The following is a 15,010-nucleotide window of genomic DNA, read 5'->3' as shown; positions in this document are numbered from 1 at the left end:
TGCCGCTCCGGTGGTCGCTTCCTCTTCCACACTCTGTTTTGTCTGATTTTACAGCACAATATTCGGCCTTGTATCATGAAACTAGTTTTCTTCCAAATTTGCTGATATTTTAAAGTATTTAGTGGTATGTTATCTTAGTGTCTGCTTTTCCCTATTGCTTACATATCATTGTAGAGTGTTTTGGGAGACCTTTGACCGTCCTTGAAGGCACCACTATAGAAAAATAAGAGGTGGAGACTAGAAATCCAAGCTGAAATAGCTGTAGTTCCTCCTTGCCCCCAACTACATTTCTATACACATCAAATTATGGCGCTTGTGCTGGAAGAACAGGTTTTGCAGCAGCGCCCCAGAGACACAGAGAGAGCTAGAGATAAGGTTGAAAATCGATGAAGTGGTCCTTTAGGTGGGCAAAAGCTACTTGATTTTATAGGATGGGCTGTGATTGCTTCAAATTTTGTGATGGCTTCATTGGTTAGATTGTATGTTGATTCCTAATGCGAGATGAGGTCCCCATTAAAGACTCAGTTTTCCATAGAGTGACAGTATCCATTTCATGGTGTCTTTAACCTACTCATGCTCTGCCCTCAGACATTTGGCTGTGATCAGGAGTGTAGAGTATAGACCATATCCCCATTTCCTAAAATCTAAAGGAACTTTTACACACACCTACTGGGGCATTTATACAGACTTTACAGGGGTGAGTGCACTTACTCGTACTTTTTCTCTTGGAAACTGCTTGGTTCCTTCTCCTTCACATTATGGTATCCTCCAAGGAAGCACAATGCCGCAATTAAACCACCACAATGACAATAACATGTTTAATGACTTACCACAGAGGTAGGTAGCTATCAGACCAGCAATTTTTCTGATGAAGATAAGTCAGAAGGTTAGATGCTGAACCACCAGCACACCCCCATATATTACTTTCTGTCTCTTCTCTACTTTGTTCAGTTTCTCAGGAAATACTTGTTGACCAGAATTACTTGTTGCTGGGCTTGTGTGAGGCTGAAGAAATTATTAGCTGTAATGAAACTGAGCTACCAAATGTCAGCCTCTGTCCACATAACAATGTCATTGAGCGCTGACTGTCTCACTGGAATCCTGTTTATTTCCCTGGACAGCAAATAAAGCAGGCAGGAAGTGGCTGTAAAATGGCCCCTTTGTTTTTATATGAAGCTTGGAGGTGAGCCTCAGTCATAGCTGCCCAGGGGCTACTAAAACCAGAGCGTCTGGCGTTTCAACACCCCCGCGTCTGACTCAGACCAACAAATCCATGCTTGACAGACTACTGTATGCTGACAGGATCTGGATGTTCAGAACTCACCATGTATAGCGAGATTTCAACTTATGATTTTAACATTGCTACATATGTGTAGATGGAGTGTTTACGCCCAGAGGTTTAATCCACTATCTTACACTCTCCCCTGCAGATGCTGCTCCAAACTGCCAAAAATGGGATCACTATAGCTCTAGCAGAGCAGAGGAGGAAAATACAAAACAACTGAAGTGTTACGGAAACCATAGATCAGAGAAGGGTGATGAGGTGCCCAGTGGGTAAGAAAACTCATGACTAACAAAAGTTTATCCATCCACCTAGTCCTTCAAAGGAGACCGCTTTCCCATTCAAGTGAAGTGGTCTCAGACTTTTGGACCCTACTGTATATTTTGAAGGAAACTGAATGCCAACCTAATTACCATTTTTAGTCAAGAGGAAATGTTGTAAACCAACTTATCTGGCAAGTCAAATAATGTTGATACTGAGAGTATCAGTAAAATGTTTACTGATCATGTATTTTATTTGCTTTCTGCCAAAATATGCAATCTTGCAGTCTATTAGCCAGTGATAGTAACTACAGCATGATTAAAATGTTTTTATGTTTAGACACTGGTAGCACTCGGTTAAGGTTACGATCATGGTCTTGTCCAGTCACTTTATTATTATGCTATTATGCTTTCCAACTCTAAAATTTTACTTTTGGACTCCACTAGAGTAGCTCTGCATGATTCACAGTTCGAAAAACTCCTTATTTATCTTAGACTGGTCCTTTATGCCGCCCCTCAGTTCAGCCTGTCTCTAAACAGTCCTAACAGGCCCCCTTCCCGATAAACCCACTCTGTTCTGATTGGCCAGCTTTTCAGAAGTTGCTGAGGGGCTGCCGTATCAAAGTCGTGTTAAGTTACCGCCGATGCAAACCCAACATTTCCTGCTTTACCACTTCAAATTGAAAGCTTTTAAATTACAAAATAATGGGAGACTTTTATTGTGAAGAATATACAGGAAGTGAAATGCATTCTGAAGTTGCAGAGCTTCATTAGCAATGCTAAAAACTGGTCGAAACAACAACACAGCAACGTATTTGTAGCTCTTTGTTCAGTGGATCAGTTAGAAATACTGCATGGAGGAATAATACAAGCAGAAACAGCCACAGTGATGATGATGTTGTGATGTTTGTGACTTTAGATTAGTTGTATGGTAACTTGCAATCCCAATGTACGTAATGGTAGATGTTACTGAAGTGACGTTAAATTAATTGTATAGTAACTGACAAACCAGTGCCAGTAGTTGTAGATGTTACTAAAGTGGCATTAGATTAGTTTAGTAACTGGCAAGCTGGTATCAGTAGCTAGATGTTACTAAAGCAATGTTAGAGGTGCCAGTGGGTACAGATGTTAAAGTGACACTATAGTTGTAGTAGTAACTTGCAACCTGGTTCAAGTAACGGTAGGCATTACCAAAGTGACATTAGAGACATTAGTTGTATTAAACTTGCAACCCGGTGCATGTAATTGCAGGTGTTACTAAGGTGACTAGGGTGACGAGAGATCAGTTTTAACCAGATGTATGTATCAATAAAAGTTGCTGAAGATATGTTGGATTAGTTCTATTAGTAATTTGCAACTCCGTGCAAGTGACGGTAGGCATTACTGAAGTGACATTAAATTAGTTGTATTAGTAACTGGCAACCCAGTGTATAACCCAGTATAGTTGAAACGGCAGGAGGTTTCTAAAGTGTAGCGAGAATAGCTGACTTTTCCCTTCTAAATGAAATTGATGGAGAATAGAATAAGAAATTGGCAACCTGGTGCCACTCACAGAAACCAGAGATACATGGGGGATGGAATAATTAGAGCCTGTTATCGCACTGCCAGTAATGACTTTAAATTGATCATGTAAGAAAAGGGTTGTTGAGGTGAATGAGAGATGATGCAAACCTGGCATCCTGGTGCCAGTGGTTTGTTTACTGGGAAGTTTGTGTAGAGTGAGGAACTTGAAGCTGCTAGAAAGGTTTTGGTGATGTTTGCTGCACATGGCAAAATACAACCTGTCCCCCACCGGGGGGCCGATGATGCAGGCTGTGGCCGTGGAGGCAGTGGAGGCTCTGTGACATCACATTTGCCAACTCTGGTGGCGAGGAATCCTGAAACACAGGAGGTTCAGTCATGGGTTAGGTGATTGTTGTTGCCTCTGAGTAGAGATGAAACAGTCTGGCTTTATTGTTGCTGTGGTTGAAAGGAATTCCTTCCCTTACAGGGGAAACCGTTCAGTCTCAGATGTCAGGCTCCGCTTGTGGATGGACAGCTGGATCAAGAGGAGGGCGCACAATGGGTTTGCCATGGTCACTGTAGAGAGGCAGCCGATAAGAAGAGAGCTGAAGCCGCCTGCTCTCGTGGCTATACCACTGTTTTTGGCCCTCGTTGAAAGGAGATCTACCAGGAGTCAGAGTCACATTAGGGGAGCATGTGTGGAGGTCCCTGCGAGGCCGGTACGTGCACCGCTGAGCACAGCGGCTCCACTGGGACACTTGGGTGTGGTCTGACTGCTGTGTCAGGGCTGGAGGAAAACAGTTTCAAACAAATCTTCATCCAAATTGGAGGGGATGATCTGTAGTTCATGATCCATGGTGAGTTGACTTTTTGAAATCAAAATTGCAGCATTTGTCCAAGTTTTTGATAATGCCATCATGCGGTTAGGCGTGAAGTACGATTTATCTGTTGAGAAATCTGTGACAAAACAGCCAATATCTGGTGCTTTGCAAGCTTGAGCTTATTTCTGAAAAGCTAGACTGAAACTGCATGCACATGATGCACAGAATACGGGAGCAAAAGAGGAAGAGGGGGTTAGGTGGTATTTATAGGAATGCTGGAAGTGGTGTAGTTGAAGTGTGGTCCTGCTCCTGAAACTTTGCTGAATAAGCTATAATCGCCATGAAACAGGAAGCTGTTTTTGAAGGGCTAGGGATTCCTGAAAATTCATGTGACTTGGCACACGCGTCGAAATTTGATATTTTATATGGGTCTTGAACCTGGGTGTGGCAAAAGTGCCCCCTAAAAAATTTCAAATTAAAAGCACCTTTAAATTTGACATAGATTAATGAAATTTGGTAGGTACATATATCATGTTGTAGGGCCTAAAACCACGAGGTCACACAGAGAAGGCCTACATGTAACCTGTGAGGCCTGACCACAAGGTGCTTTTTCCTTTGTTTCCCCCGAGACAAAGGAATAGCGCCAAAATGCTCTTTACAGACAATGGGAGTCCATTGCAAACTCCATTTCCAAGGATGCTTTGCAATTTTCACACCTCAGCAGGAAACAGTCAACATACAGTCTCTCATTGAATGTGCCCTGAAGCACACACCTTTCCCATGTCACTGAGCTAGGGGTAACTTCTGTTCCTCTGTGAGTCAGCTTGACTAAAGGGGGTACCCCACGCACGTGTTTTTCCCCTAACCGAAGACTCCCCTTGCCGGACGAGACGAGACTTCGCCCATGTTCACCTGAACATAATCCCTGGATCCGAGAGAGACCGCTGCTGCAACCAGCGTCCTCAAATTCCCTTGAGAAGGAAGACACAAAGTTTCTTCAGGAAGATGTGGAACTTCTCTGCCCCGCTCTTCTTCACCGAGTCGACTCTGCTGTTCTCTCCGCCACACCGCTGAGAGCCAGCTGCCGTGCTTTTCGCTGTCTGCATCTGAGCCAATGACAAAGCCGGACAGAAAGACGGACTACACACACACCCTGCTCGCTTTCTGAAGCGACCAAGTAAGAGGCATAAGTCTGGGCAGAGGCAGTGTTAGTTGTGTGTTCTTTTCAGCATCAGTTGCTGTTGTTAAGCATTTAGCTTAAAGCTTTTTAGCTTTATTGCTATTGTTTTGTTGTGTGAATTGACAGACCGCTGAGTCCATTTCTCTCTGCTTTACTCTGAGGAGTATTTTAAATTTGCTGCCTGTTTAGTTGTGTTCACCACGCTAGACTGTTTTGTTTTGTGTTTGCTGTGTTTGTGCCACTGTGAGTGAGAAAGTAAGTTGCTTTGTCGATCAGAAACCAGACAACGTGCGTCACAGACTGCCGTCTGTATGTGTGCTCATTGTGGACAAAGGAACCGCTTCTCTCCCTCTCACAATTGTTTTCTCCTCTTCTTCCCTCTCCTTTTGACTAACACATACACGCGCGCACACACACATACACGCACTGACATCTTTTTGCACATCTGATGGTAAGATAACGTTGGACAAAGCTTTGCTTTGTCTTTCCTTATCCACCATCAGACACGTGTGTTTTTCACAGAATTGGGTGAGTGCAAGAGGCTGACCACCAGGCGGCGCCGTCTTGCTTCTGTCTAACCAAGACACTGCCGTACTCCCGCCATTCGGTTCTCGCGTGAAGTGACTTCCTCCCATAATCACGTCCGCGTCGCAGACCGACAACGTCATCACGTCAGGCCCTGTCGCCATCTTGTCACACACACACACACACACACACATTCCCCTGCATGTGTCCAACCCTGTACATAGCTGTTGTGTTTTGTTTGGTAGAATTAGATTTTAGAATAGTTGTTTATTGAATGAAGCATTTGTTAACTTTTGCTAAGTTTAATAAACACTGTTATGTCTTTAAAGAGAAGTTCTTTTGTCATTATTGTGTGTAACATATTGTGAAAAGTGGCTGATTGAAGGAGTCAGAGCTCGAATTCAACCCTTCTTTGTTCACCCTTGAATGTTGACATCTCTCAGATATTAACATTCTAGGTGAACTCTCATTTATGAGACTACCTTCTTTGGTTATTGGACCCGGTTTCCGGGTGGTGCCCCGTATTTGTTAATTCATATTAATAATTCTATTAATTGTTATAATTAGTTAATTATCTTTGATAATTGATAATTATTGAAAATAATCAACTGTGCTCCTCACAGATCTGACAGTTGGTGCCCGAATTATTGATTAAGGTTAACAATATCTTGATTTCATCATTCATAATTATCTATGATAATTATCTATGATAATTATGAATAATTGCTAATAACCAAACACACTACTGCCCGTCCCAACAATGTCCAGACACACAAAAGAGCCTCTTGGAGCCATACCCTAAATCCAAAAGGAAGTTGGCCATTTTTAATTTACTGTGCAATTTTTGCCATTTCCAGGTGTATTTAAACAGACTCCTCCTAAAAATTTAATCTGAGCAACTTCAAATTTGGTCGTTGTCATCTAAACACCTTTGTGATGAAAAGTTATCAAATTCATGAGCTTTCATCAAACTCCCTGCATGTGGCAATGTGGCGAATTTCAATGTTTCACAATTCTGAAACAAACTGTTGTAACTTGACTCCTCATCATCAGATCTTACCTAAATTTCACATGTTTGATAAGAGTCCCGGTCTGATGTACTGAAGACATGTACAGGCCAATACTGAATCATAGTAATAGCGCCACCTACTGGCAACAGGAAGTTTTCTTTGTTGTGCATGAAATTTGGTGGGGTCATCATTTTGGGGGGGGGGGGGGGGGGGGTTCACCCAACAGGAAGTCAACTATTTTGGATTTTGTGCATCAATTTTCAATTTATGTACAATTGTTTGAGGCTTTTAGAGTGTGCAAAAAGTAACGAAACTTTGTAAGCCTGTACAAACTAGTAAGTCTTTCAATTTGATATCACAAAGGGGCTTGGGTGTGGCACAGCAGCTCTATAGCACCCCCTAATTACTTTTAGTATTTTTGAGGTGCCAGGAATGTGAAAGAACTGAAGTTTCTCTCCCAAAATGCTGGTCTATTCCTTTAAGACACAGATAGAAGCAGGGAGAGCAGATGACCAGTGTGTAGAGATGTGGCAGGGACAGGGTTAATTAAGAAACAGAGAGGCGTGAGGAGGACACAGAGGCCTGAACTAAAGGTTTGTGCTTTCACCAACTCATCACATCTTTAACCAGGACAAAAAAAACGACCCCATGAGAAATATTGCAGGGTAAGGTTATCGCAGTGGCCTTGAAACAGGGAGGACAAATTCTCATTTGATGGATAGTGGAGCGCTCCGCCCCAGGCATTTACTCAGCCATTTTCTCAGCAGGACTCCCTGAGGCTGAGTGCTGGGGCTGGGAATGACTAGATTAAATGAGGAAGAGCCTGTTGGGTAACGGTTCTCCCATCACTAAGGCAACCTGTGCTCTGCACACCTCATTGAACCCAAATCTGGAGCACCTACTGTGTTTAAGCATATTATCATCATTCACCAGCAATATAGGACAATAGAATCCTGATACTAGAAAGGTATGTGTGTGTGAGCGTGTGAGTGTGTGTGTGTGTATGTGTTAGGGGGGCAGGATTAGAAAGTAATAGAAAGTAATCTGCAGCCACAAAAATTGTTAATAAAGCTTTGAGTGTAATCCAAATGCTTTTGTGGTATATTTAAATCCTCACATACTGCAGGATACTGTGTTTGTAGCTATCTGTATAATAACAGGAAGAGGCTGGAAATGTGTTTGAAACTGTCTGTCTGTAACTCTTTATTTCTGCCTGATGTGACAAGAGTGTGACTCTATTAAAAGCCAGTGGTGCATTCATCTGCCGTCAATGGATTCTACTGAAGACTCTTTAAAGGGACAGTTCAACATTTTGCCATATCCTGGGAAACTATAGCTGTGTCTATTCAACACACTAATGTGTACTGGTGATGGACACTTTTGCCCCATAATGCAATGTCCAAACCCTAGACATATAGGACCTACTCACAGCTGCAAAACATTACAGTAAATTGTGTAATGGTGGCAAGACTGCTCCAGAGAGGTCTTCAAAGACAAAACGGGAAAATCGAATCTTAAAGCATAAATAAATTTATAAATATTAAAGTCCCCCTTGTAGGAGGACGGCCACTTGTTCTTTAATTGTGTTAACTAATCTTTGATTCTTAAGGAAAAAAAGAGACAGGCTCCCTGGATTCCTAAGTTTGTAAGAGCACACCCTTGGCCTGCAGAACTGACCATTGTAACCCTAAATGGGGGTTTGATCAGTGATGCTCAACAGACTCAGAAAGACCTCCTTAGAAACCATTTCGATAAGTTGAAATATGACACGAACTAAAAGCATGAAGGCCACTTGGACTGGAGGAAAACAACTCCCACCTTAGATGGAGGACCGACTCTTATCACCAAAACCATAAACTAACCCACATTCCTGAGGACTATGGGAAGCCTTCCTGCAAATCTGAGGCAAACCTGAAATTCATGTAAATTAAATGTCTAATCATTATGCAGCTTATATCATGTTATTTGTCGTGTAAGTACAAGAAGAATGGTATAACTTTCATATATGTATGACTATCTATTAAAGAGATACAGGACTTAGATTTTATTAACCTCTTATGCTACAGGTAACAATACTACCCTCTACTGATAAGAGTTAAAATCCCTTATGTGAGGAGTTAATGAATGTTTGATAACCATGTATTTGTATTTTAAGTGTTTAACTTGTGATCTATTAACCTCATAGACAATCATATTTTAGTAGTTAAATTAGAGTAGTTGTGTTGAAAGAATGAAGTTTCTGAAGTAATAGGAATGTAAAGATAATGTTAAGTTTAAAGTTTCTTTTATTGTTAAATAGTCACATTGAATGCTTTTACATTATGAAGTAACAGTTATGTTCAACTTATATTTAAATATGTTTCTGAAAGTAATCTAATCACATAAGTGTGCCTAACTTTATTTCCTTTCACTATAGTATTAAACTTTATTTCAGTAGATGGTTTAAGATGTGTAGATAGTTTGAGAAAGTTGAACTATTGAAGGTTGTATGCTTAAACATCATGAAGTGTTAATATGAAGGTTGTTATTAGAAGAACTGACTTATCATGAATCATATAAACTGTTGAACTGTTTCTTGAATGGTTTTAGAAATATGATACAAGCTGACAGGACCATCATTAATAAGAAATATCATGAATGCTTGGACATTATGAAAATAATGTGTTTACAGTTTTAAAGTAAAATAGGCAACAGTGACTTGAAGGGGAAAGGTTCTCTGTGCTCATTGAAAATCTGATTTTAAGGGGTGGGCCTACAAGCCTGATTTTTGACATCAAAAATAGTTCGGAAGCTAATCCTGGTCCAATATTCAATTTACACAAGTATGATGTGGAAACTTGTGGATATATATATATATATATATATATATATATATATATATATATATGAATGAGAGAGAGAGAATTTTTTAATTTTAAGGATTTCAATGCGGTAAGTATACTTATTTGTGAAAAAAACATGTCAGACACACATGGTTCCAAATTGGAGAAATTGAGTATTTTTAAATGTCTTAATTCTGGAGGGGATCTTTGAAATATTTTGCTGTCTGTTTGAAAGGTAGAACTGCCAGTAGCATTCCTAGGTTGCAGTGGTATTGACAATGGACAGTATGTATTGTATCATTTCCTGTTGATTATTATGTATATAAGTGCATAATCATGATCTGTATATAGTATATGCCACATACAATTAAGCTGAAATTATGGTTTCCACATACACAAGACTGCAAAGGTCCATGTGACATAAAATCATCTGCCCATGTCCACGAGACTCCGCACACAGCTCAAAGTATATGAGTGCATAGACTGTACGCACAAACTGCACCCACTGACAAATGTGTGTGTACAAAGTCAATAGACAACCTTGTATAACTGTATGCACGTCCAATGTCCATGTCTGTTTTTTTTTACTGTATCTGCCCCTTTAATATATAGTATAGATTTATAATATTGAGAGGTCCATGGATGGTTAGCTGATTTTATTCCCCATTTTTTGTCCATTGGACATGACTGAATTCAAGTGTACCACAGCTGCTGATCTCCATTAATGAGGAAACTTTGTAAAACCACTGTCAAGTCAGGGGAGTGTGCCCAAAAGGTAGATTTTGAGTGGAGTATTGCTTTAAATCTGTAAAAACACCCCAAACTGATGCATTAAAGAAAAAGAATGATGATATTCTGTTTTTCTTATTGTCATGAAATCCCACACACCCCGTCCTGCTGCCAGAAATACTCACTAGAGCACCAAATATAGATAAATCCACTGCTGAAAAAAGTTCCCAACAAAGTCAATATTTCATCCTGTTTGATTAATGTTTGTTAAAAACTACAGAGATCAGCCGTTTTATGTTATTACTAAGCCTTTTTAAAAAAAATGAAACTATGTTTATTTGTATATAGTTTTTATTTTGGTGTTTTAAAGATGTAGATCTTCAGTAGGAAACAATGGGCTTGGAGCTGAGAGCCACAGACAGGGTAGGGAAGTCTGAAATGAGAGATGGACAGACACATTGTCGGTTTTGGTCTTTTCATGGGATTTGTTGACAATTAGAAAACCAGAGTAACACCAATCTCTTAGGCTACCTTTTCCCTCCATATTGACATTATGTAATTTTACCGAACTGTCCCCATTTTGGACACCCCTTTTTTGTTAAAGAAAGACCAGCAAAGTCCAATTGGAAGAGACACTTCCTTTTACTTTAATGATTCCTGTGAGCAAAAAGGAAAAGCCTGTCAGAGATGGAGGAATGAAATTAGGCAAGGATAAGATTATAGAAGATTACAGTACATTTAGAAAATAACTGGTTAGAAGATTATACTTTGTCATTATATGGTTTATTTCCATAATGAAGTTTAAAGAAGTCCATTAAGCTATACCACCTTCTAATGTTATGTCTGTATTCTAACCTAATACACAGACCTAGCCCCATCAGACTGGAACTACCTGAATGTGTAGATACCAAAAGTGGGAAAGTACAAAATCTGTATCACTGTATCTTGCAGGTGAGGAGGTAGATGGTTGAGACAGGGCTGGCTGCTGTTGTGTTGGGACAGCAGAGGTGGGTGTCAACTCATAGGCAATGGCAGAGTAAGCAGATATGATAACAGGGGAAATTGGTTGGTGAACTGGGTTATTTGTTTTACCATGGCTTGGCTGCTCTTGGAGAGGGTTCAAAGTAACTGTTCATGCTGTCTGAGTAAGATCCCTTGACTGGAGAGTACTCTTTGAATGTTTGTTGTTTCTGGGTCTGATCGTTCTGTTAAATTTAAATGTCAATAATACTGGACCTAGAGGTAGAGCTCAGACACAGAAGCATTGTAAGAGCTCAGACAAAAGGCAGTTTATTGTAGAGAGCTGAGCAGGCAGACTGGAAGGATTGGAGGCGATGATCCTGAGGCACAGAGAAACAGGATTAGTCAGGTAACACTACACAAGAGAGTAACTTCTTACTTGAAAAATAGGCCGATGCGTTATACCACATACTATACGGAATGATCTGGTGAAGAGTGGAGTGCAGGACCGGGGTTTAAATACTGCAGGCTTCTGCTGTGTGGATGGGCAGCAGGTGTGCCGGTGAGCTGATTGCCATGCTCCCAGGCTGAGACACAGAACAGACACAGAAACAGAAACAGAGACCAATATGGGACAAACAACAAACACCAAGGAAGGGAAAACTGTGGGAGACAATAAGAATGAGGGAGAGAACCTGCCTAACCATGACATGACATCACACCCCCTTTTTATATCGCCAAATAACTAATTAAAAACCAATTTATCAGAAACATGATCACTTGGACAAACATCAGCGTGATAAGAACTACATAAAATGACAAAAACATTTGGAAATTTATTTGACGTGTACCTTGATTTTTTAGTTTGGCTCATATCCCATTCACTAAAATGGAGGGGGCAGGACTTATGACCTATGCTGCAGCCAGCCACTAGGCGGTGACAAGATGATTTCTGGGGAGCTTTCATGATGTCCATCTTTATATAGAGTCAATAGCGCAAACATGCCCCTAAGGATGTAGCTGACTGGACTGCTTCAACTGCTGCTAGCTTAGCTAGGTATGTTTTTAGCCTGGTGGCTGGGCTAGCCGGTCACTCTACTCCTTTCTATATGGGATACTTACCTCCTTGCTGGTGTGGTTTCTGGTGAAACCGAGGCTATACCGTACTTCTAAGCATGGTCACCTCTTTGTTTATCTCTGAGATCAAGGGTGAACTGGCCTCCATCAAGCAGCTCATCTCTGTTCTTCTCCAGTGGCAGACTGACCTCAGCTCCTGGCTAGCCTTGCTGGAGCTTCCCAAGTCCACCAGTTTAACGGTGAAGGTAAATTGCCCTGACACAGTTGACCCATCTCCTGGCTGTTCCACCTGGGCCTCAGAAGACTGTCCCTTCCTCTCTATGACTCTCAGGATGATTCCACAGATTTGAAGCTGTGTAACTTCTTTACTCCTTTGGCTGCTCCTCCACAGTCACCTTCACTGCTGCTGAATGTGGACTGTGCTGATGGAAAATGCAAAGTTACACCTAGTGTTATTTCCAAAAGGCGCAGATCTCCGTGCAGCAAGTCCAGCTCTAGAGCCAACTCTCCCTCTGAAAAATGCCCTTGACTGTGTACTTCATCACCGGAGGACAGTAGTAGAGCTCCTGCTGTAACACCCAGAGCTCCAGTCGCTCCGGTGGTCCTCCAGCCTCCACCTGGCTTTGGTCCCTCCGGCCAGGGTGCTGCTCCACTGGACACCGCAGAGCTCAACCAACGCTGATGCTAACCGAGCTAGCCTGGTCAGCGCCCAGCACCACCTTTCACCGAAACTTGCCACCTACAACAACTGTATGGTAAGCAGCAATCCGGAAATTTTGATAGTAGGTGATTCTATCGTCAGACACTTAACTCTTCCTGGTGCTATCACCTACTGTCTCTCTGGTGGCAAGGTAATCGATCTAATTGAACTCATTCCAACTCTCACTGACCTGCATCCCACTGTTAATTTTGTTTAATTTTGTTTTAACGTACGTGGGAGCAAATGACATCATGGCCAGGAACTCCAGCAAATTACATGCAGACCTGGAGTCCCTGTGCTACACAGTTGAGAGTCTGGGAAGACGTTGTATCATGTCTGGCCCTATTGCCAATCTCTCCAAAAACTCTGAACGATTTAGTCGACCGTTCAGTCTTCACCACTGGCTAAAAAACTTCTGTTCTGCTGCAGGATATGACTTCATCTCCAACTTCGATTACTTTTGGACTAACTCAAGACTGTACAGAGCTGATGGTGTGCACTCAAATAGAAAGGGAACAAAGCAGTTGACTGCTAATTTCATCCAGTTTATAGTCTTTAATTCATTCTGATATGCACCACGGCAAGACCCGATCCAGACCTATGTGTCTCCCATCACTAAATCCAGTTCTAACAGTGTGGGTCCTGCCACTGTGTGCCTTGACTCTCACTGTGTGCTCCGACTCTCAAACCCAGTCTCTGGAAAACTCTAGCTACAGCAGGCCTGACTCTGCCACAGCTGACAACTTCAACTATTCTGCAAGCACCTTAAAGTTTGCACTTCTCAATGTCAGATCCCTTACTAATAAAACCTACATTATTAATGATCTCATAACATCACATAGGCTTGATTGTATTCTCCTTACTGAGACTTGGCTCGATGAAACTGGTAGCAAGGAACTGATTGAAGCTTCTCCATCTGATTTCTCATTTTCATATTTTACCAGGTCAAACAAAAAGGGTGGTGGTGTTGCTGCCATTTTTTCAGATATTTTATCACGTAATAGCGTCTTATTTGGTTCTTACTCTACTTTTGAGTATTTAGCCCTGGTAATGAAATCTGCAAATCCCTGTCTGGTACTCACAGTTTACCACCCTCCAAGTCTTAAAAAAGGCTTTATATCTGAATTTGGTGAGCTTTTATTTAAAATAACTATTGAATTTGACTCAATCCTTATCTCTGGCGATTTCAACATTCATATTGATAACACCACAGACCATTTCGTCAACCAGTTTACTGACATGTTATCAACATTTGATTTCACACGGCACACTGTCAGACCTATTCATAATCAGGGTCACACACTTGACCTGGTCATTTCCAAAGGCCTTGATATAATAACCCTAAACTGCACTCTAGATGTTGGCATTTCAGATAATTTTTGTATTTTTTTCAGTGTTGCTTGGGTAGCCAAACATGTACCTGGTCTAAAATCAGTTAAAAGGTGCACCATCTGTGCAGACACATCTGATAAGTTTATCACTAGATATACTAACTCTGCTAGCAGTACCTGGTCACATTCTGATTTTAATTCTGATTTTACTGTTTTTAATTTGTCCTCATTGTCTTCGTGTGACAATTTAGTTAATAATTTTAATCTTTCAGTGACACACATTTTAGATGATATTGCACTTGTAAAAACCAAGATAATTTCTGGTAAATCAAAAGCACCTTGGAGGAATGTGGAAAGAGTGAAGGCACTAAAAAGAACCTGTCATAAATTTGAGTGCAAATAGCGTAAGGCCAAATTGCAGGCTGATTATATTCTCTATAAAGACTTGCTCAGTAAATTTAACAAAGAAATAAAAACATCTAGACAGCATTACTTTTCTCAAATTATTAGCGAAAATCTCAATAACTCTAAGTTTCTGTTCAGCACAATTGATAAACTGGTCAATTTCTTCAGACCAATACCTGCTGAACTCCACTCTTCACAAAAATGCAATGAATTTGCCTCATATTTTAAATCCAAGATTATTAACATTCAATCTTCCCATTTTAATTTCTCTTCACTGGCTCCCAATAAAGCAAATAATTGATTTTAAAATACTTCTTATTGTTTTTAAAGCTATGAACGGCCTAGTTCCCTCCTACGTTGTTGACATGCTCTCTGAATACACGTCAGACAGACCCTTGAGATCAT

The 15,010-nt window shown here is 40.9% G+C and overlaps 1 long non-coding RNA gene across 2 annotated transcripts; it reads right to left on the bottom strand.

The window, feature by feature from the left end:
- Positions 1–10,529: 10,529 nt before the first annotated feature.
- On the bottom strand, positions 10,530–13,280 carry LOC121899279. 2 transcript variants are annotated; one of them, XR_006096669.1, is made up of 4 exons: positions 12,215–13,280; positions 11,558–11,679; positions 11,225–11,472; positions 10,530–10,565 (listed from the first exon to the last, which is right to left on the bottom strand). It is a non-coding gene; the product is annotated as an uncharacterized LOC121899279 (long non-coding RNA). The 2 variants fall into 2 exon arrangements; XR_006096668.1 differs by lacking the exon at positions 10,530–10,565 and having other exon boundaries at positions 10,751–11,472.
- Between the last annotated feature and the right edge of the window lie 1,730 nt (positions 13,281–15,010).

This window comes from Thunnus maccoyii, chromosome 6 (genome assembly GCF_910596095.1).
Source record: "Thunnus maccoyii chromosome 6, fThuMac1.1, whole genome shotgun sequence".
NCBI classification, from domain to species: domain Eukaryota; kingdom Metazoa; phylum Chordata; class Actinopteri; order Scombriformes; family Scombridae; genus Thunnus; species Thunnus maccoyii.
Note: the sequence above shows the minus strand (reverse complement) of the source record. Positions and strands in the feature narration are given on the sequence as shown.